The following is a 6,889-nucleotide window of genomic DNA, read 5'->3' as shown; positions in this document are numbered from 1 at the left end:
AACAGATCAGAGGAATAGGCATTTTAAAAACAGGCAATAAAATGAACACACAATCACACAATGCCTGGTGGTTCCAAAGTGCCGCTATGATTAATAAAAGAGCATTTTATCCAAAACACTGCTCAACATGCTGGATTCTCAGAATGATTGACTGTTTGGAAATTCATGACTTGGGGGGAAATAAGGGTATCTCTGACTTCTATATAAAAATATTGAACATGTAATACTTCATCAAACAATAAGATAGTTCGGCTTTGAAAATCAAGTCTTTTTAGTACTTTTAAGTGCTGAACTAACATCACAAGTGCCTAAGCATAAACTAGGTAATACAATTTAAACATTTTGAAATACCAAACATACATCATCATGTAACTAAGTAAATGTACATAGCATTTGCTATTTAGCACCTCAAACCCCTAAATCCTGGGGAGCACAGGGCAGAGATTTTTTTTTTTTTGACAAATGAGGAAATAGAGACTCTGTGAGCATGGGAGACCTTCATTCACACACCTCACAGGGATCAGAACTGGAATTTGAATGAGCTCCAATGCCTAGAATGGTGTGCTATGGCTTTCATCAGAGCTGCCTGCAAAGTCACCCTAGAAAAGTAAAGCAAACACCTCACTGACTCTGTTCGTAGACCAACAAGCTTCCCCTCAAATAGTACCCATTATTTCACTGCAAGGAAAACTGGATCATAGATTCTACAAAAGGAAGAGGCACAGAAGGGCTTCTCCCCTTACTATCAGTACAGAGGTGAAACTTAGCAGAACCAAGGAAGACACAATCTCAGAGAATTGAAGGGGGCGGCTTGAGAATCTGGGGCTCTGCCAAACTCTCACCATTTCCAGTTGCTACTCGTTTTGTTGCTGTGTATTATGTGCTTGTTAGACGTAATGGAATGAAAAATATTGAACCACAACCAATGATATTATAGACACAAAGACAGGCCTGCACTTTAGAGGCAGATGGGAGGCAGGGACTATACCAGACTCCCAGCACAGAAGAAACATTATGTAAATTGAAATATGAGACTTTATTTGCATATCATTGGATTGATGTACACTACTAGATCACTAAAGGTAATGCTATATAAACATGAGTCCTGTAAAGATATCATTGTATTTGTTTTAAATTGGCAAGCATTGTTATTTATAATCGATTTAGTAAGGAAAATTGCTATCAAGACCCCAGTTACATAATGTTTAATGCTCATGAGTACAGGTATTCTCAAAATTAACATGCAATTTCTCACATATTATATCACTTTTGATTTTCTTAAATTACCTTTATCGAAAGTGGAATTATTCCCATTTTAGAATTGGGAAGCTGACCCTCAGAGATCAAATGCCTTGGTTAAGAGCATACACACTGCTCCTGGTAGAGGAGAAACTGTAAACCATATGCCCTATTGTCATAGAGTTTCCTCAAAGTAGAAATATAGTTCAAACAATTTCAGTGTTTATGAAGGTGCCTTATTTTGTAGTACTGCCTGATTATACTAATCTTTGACTTTCAAAACAGTCATGACAGTAATTGCAACATTTATTGCTTAAAAGGGGGTCAGAAAAGTTTGATTTTTTAACCTTTAGAATTTGCCTTAACTCAGGCCTTGATGAACTATGAGTCCATGTGAAGGTGAAGCAGTAATTTGCTATGTGACTCAGGCCCTGAGAAATGAGTAAAACACACTTTTTTATTTTTGATAAAATAAATTTGATGACTTTCTTTAGATCATTAGCTTCATTCTCTATGAGATGAATTTCTCTCCTCTTCTTCTTAACTTCTATGAACCTCCTGCCTTACCCATTCTCTTTTTATAGATAGAATCACATACAATATCAAAATTATGGGACATAGCAAAAGCAGTGTCAAGAAGTAAGTTGATAGCAATGAATGTCTACATAAAGAAATCAGTTTCAAATATATAACTTAATGATGCATCTGAGGGATACAGTAAAGCAAGAGGACACTAAACCCACCCAAAATTAATAGAAGTAAAGAAATAGCAAAGATCAGAGTAGATATAAATGAAGTAGGGGTTTACAAATTCCAAAAAGGTCAATGAAAAATTTTAACGATAAAATCAACAAACACTTAGCCAGACTAAGAATAAAGAGAGAAGATATGAACAAATCAAATCGTAGATGAAAAACATACATTATGATTTATATCACAAAATAGAAAGCTCATTATAAAAAATCATAAGATGATAAAGGGAAAACGCAATAGAAATGGTTAAATTTCTGAACACATATTACCTAACCAGATTGAACTATGAGCCATGAAATCCACAAACAGACCAATAATTGGCAGTGAGATTGAAGAAATAAATATTTCCCAACAAATAAAAGTTCAGGATAGAATAACTTGACTATTGAATTCTATCAAACTCTACAGAATAAATAATCACGTGTGTTTCTTTTTTCTTTTTGGTCAAACAATTGATAGGGAGTCTACTCTGTTTCAAACTCATTCTAGAAGACCAACATCATACTGGTTAAAATGGGGGTCACAAAATTTGATTTTTATTCTTTAGAATTTGCACAAACCCAGGACACAATGAACTCTTTTTTTTTTTTTCAGAGCACGCAGAAACTAACTTGTTTCTGACTCAACAGAGATATGAAGTCCAAACCAACCAGACTCTAATTGCTGAGAGAAACACACTGGCTTATTTAAATTAAAGAACATCTGATTGATCTCTTTGCATCATGAATTTTATTCTATTGAGATGAGTGTGTTTCAACTTTCCTCCTACAGAGGATTTGCCTGAACTTTTCTCTTTTTATAGAAAAAAAAAGAATCACATAACAAATCAAAAGTTATGGGATAATGAAAGTGTAACACTAAGGAGGATTAGCAATAATTGCCTGCATCAAAAGATTAAAGAATCAAACAAATAACCTAGAGATGCATCTCAAGGATGTAGTAAAGAGAACTAAAACTAATAGAATAAATAAAATAACAAATAGCAGATCTTAAAAAGATGAAATAAGAAAACTCAATGAAACAAAGTTTTTGAAAAGATGGACAAACTCAACAAATCTTTAGCTTGATTAAGGAAAAAAGAAAGGAAAAAATAAGTAAAATCATAAATAATACAAGACATATTACAACTGATACTACAAAAGTAAAATAGAATATTAGAAAATTTTCGAGAGACTATGTCTTAAAATAGGGGAAACTTAGAAGAAATAGATAAGTTTATGGACACATAAACTACACAAATTGATATATATGAAGGCATAAAAACACAAACATACTCCAATGGATAGTGAAATTGAACCTGTAATCAAATATTTCTCAACAAATAAAGGTCCAACATAGAATGGCTTCATTGCTAAGTTCTACTAAACTCACAGAACTAACAACATTGTGTTTAGTAAAAAATTCCAAACAATTGTAAGAGAGGAAACTCAAACATATTCTTCAAGTCCAGCATCATTTTGGTACAAAAACCACAGAAGAACACAGCAAATAAACTATATCTGTGATATATAGGAAAAATTATCAAACTATACTAGCAAATAAAATCCAACACTATTCCAAAAGATCATTCACCATGATGAAGATGGATTTTTTCCAAAGGATGCATAGATGGCTTCACATAGACAAATCAATAAATGTAATAATCACATCAAAACAATGAAGGATAAAATATATTTCACAAAATTCAACATCGCTGCATGATAAAAACTCTGAACAGGTGCTGTGGCTGTGACTCAGTGGTAGCACACTTGCCTGGCGTGTGTGAGGTACTAGGTTCGATTCTCAGCACCACATATAAATGAATAAAATAAGATCTATCAACAACTTAAACAAAACAAACAAAATAAAAAAAATCCTGAATAAAATCGCTATTGAAGGATTGTACCTTAACATAATTAAGACAAGATATGGCAAAAACACATTCCACATGAAAATAAATGGGGAAAACCATAAAGCATTTCCCCTAAATCTAGAACAAGACAAAGGAATCCACTCTCACTGCTCTTATTAAATATAGAAGTAGAAGTTTTAGCCAGAGCAATAAACTAGAGAGAGAAATAAAAGCTGTAAGCAGGAAGGAGAGACTTCAAATTTTCCATGTTTGCAGATCATATGAATCTAAAAATAGAAAAATTTAAAGACTCCTCCAAAAAGTGACTAGAATTGATTAAAAAATTTGCAGGATACAATTCAATATTAAGATCAGTAGAATTTTTGTAACCAATAATGTAAGTTATGAGAAAAAATCATGAAAGGAATACCATTCATAAAACCTACAACAAAAATTAAATATCTAGAAAAGAATTTGACCAAGGAAGTGAAAGATCTGCACATCTTTACAAAAATTAAAAGAAAGAAATTAAAGACACACACACACACACACACATACACATGCAAAAATGTAAAGACCCCTGTCTCATTTTCATGCACTGGACAAAATTAGTACTGTTTGTAGGGTTATAAAATTCAAATAAATTTAAAGATCAAATATGATCCTCATGAAAAGACCAATGGAATTCTTTGTGTGAATGGAAAAAATAGTCCAAAAATTTATAAGGAAGCATACAAAAAGCCCCAAAGAGCCAATATCATTTTGAACAAAAAGAACAAAACTGAAGGCATCCTGATTCCTAGTTTCCAGACACAGGACAGAGGCAGAGTACATGACAGAGGCAGAGTGAGCACAGTAGCATGGTGCTGGCATAAAAACAGACACATTATCCGACGGAAAAACATAAAGGTCCCAGAAGTGAACTCATGCATCTGTGGAAAATGGTTCTGAAAAAAAAAAGCCAAAACCATATATTGGAGAAGGTCACCCTTTTTAGTACAGTTGTGATAATTATAAAGCCACATGTAAAAGATTGAAAGTTGACTCTATCTCTCATCTGCACAGAATCAACTCAAAGTGTTTTGTGTCAAGGACATAAAAGTAAGGCAGGAAGCTCTAAAACTGCTGGAAGAAGATATAGGGGAAATTTTGCATGAAATTGATAAAGGGATTTTTTTTTTTGCATATGATCCCAAAGCACAGAAAACAAAAGCAAAAATGCACAAATGTATTACATAAAATTAAAATGATCCTACATAACAGAGTAAATAATCAGTAGAGTGAAGAGTCAGCCTACAGGCTGGGATAAAATATTTGCCATCTAGGATCTTTTAGAGGAAGAACACCTCATAATCAAAGGGTAACAATGGGTACCACTTCTCTGAACATATGTAGCCGGAGGAAATGATATTAGCATACCGAAGAAATGCCTGCATGTTCATGTTTATTGTGGCACTATTCACAATAGCTAGGATGAATCAATTTAGGTAGCCATAAACAAGTGAGTGGATAGAGACAATGTGGTATATGTACACAATGGGATACTACTCATCATTAAAGAAGAGTGAAATCCCATGATCACAGCAAAATGGATGGAACTGCAAGCCATTATTTTAAGTGAAATAAGCCAGACACAGAAAAACAAGTTCCATGATATATTGAATCTAAAAAAGGGTCAATTTGAATTTACAGTAATTATTACTAAAGGCTGGGTTATAGTGGGAAGGAATAAGAGCAATAAAGGGAAGTTGATTTAATGAGATATTACCTCAATCAGGCTAATATGTAGAATTAATGCATGTTAAAATTTATAAACAGAATTGCAAACAGAGACAGAAGTAATTTCAGAGATCCACTGGCCTAGTACCTTAATTTATGATTAGTAAGAGGGTATTGGTGACATAGCAAGGTGAAATATCACCAAAGATTCAGTACAAAATCTTTTTTTTTTTTTTTTTTTTTTAAGAATCCAAGTCTTGCGGATTCTTAAATCCACAAGAACACAAGCAACAGAAGCAGTCCCATCTGGAAGAGGTGAGAGATTGGTGGAGCCATAGTTTCTCAAGCCTCTCCCTTCATTTCTCTGAGATTGTGTCTTCCTTGGTTCTGCTGATTAAGTTTCACCTCTGTATTGACAGCGAGGGGAGAAGCCCTTCTGTGCCTCTTCCTTTTGTAGAATCTATGACCCAGTTTTCCTTGAAGTGAAATAATGGGTACTGATTTGAGGGGAAGCTTGTTGGTCTATGAACAGAGTCAGAGAGGTGTTTGCTTTACTTTTCTAGAGTGACTTTGGAGGCAGCTCTGATGAAAGCCATAGCTCACCATTCTAGGCATTGGAGCTCATTCAAATTCCAGTTTTGATCCCTGTGAAGTGTGTGAATGAAGGTCCCCACGTTCACAGAGTCTCTATTTCCTCATTTGTAAAAAAAAAAAATCTCTGCCCTGTGCTCCCCAGGATTTAGGGGTTTGGGGTGTTAAATAGCAAATGCTATGTACATTTACTTAGTTACATGATGATGTATGTTTGGTATTTCAAAATGTTTAAGTTGTATTACCTAGTTTATGCTTAGGCACTTGTGATGTTAGTTCAGCATTTAAAAATACTAAAAAGACTTGATTTTCAAAGCCAAATTATCTTATTGTTTGATGAAATATTTCATGTTCAATATTTTTATATAGAAGTCAGAGATACCCTTATTTCCCCCAAGTCATGAATTTCTAAACAGTCAATTAGTCTGAGAATCCAGCATGTTGAGCAGTGTTTTGTATCAAATACTCTTTTCTTAATCATAGCGGCACATTGGAACTACCAGGCACTGTGTGATTGTGTGTTTATTTTCTTGCCTGTTTTTAAAATGCCTATTCCTGTGATCTGTTCCAGAGTGGCAGAACTAGGCTGTCATAGAATTTTTGAAAGAAGACAAGAGTAAACAGTTTGTTTCAACCCATATCAGGTGACCAGTGTACACTTAGAGGGAATTAGAACTTACCTAATTCATTGGCTCAGCACTTTATGTCAATAGAACACTTGCTGATTAATAGGGAGCACTATAAAAACTTTACTTT

Source organism: Marmota monax, unplaced genomic scaffold, assembly GCF_021218885.2.
Source record: "Marmota monax isolate L192 unplaced genomic scaffold, Marmota_monax_Labrador192_F-V1.1 WCK01_AAM20220418_F8-fsc00004, whole genome shotgun sequence".
Classification (NCBI taxonomy): Eukaryota; Metazoa; Chordata; class Mammalia; order Rodentia; family Sciuridae; genus Marmota; species Marmota monax.
This window is presented reverse-complemented; position numbering follows the sequence as displayed.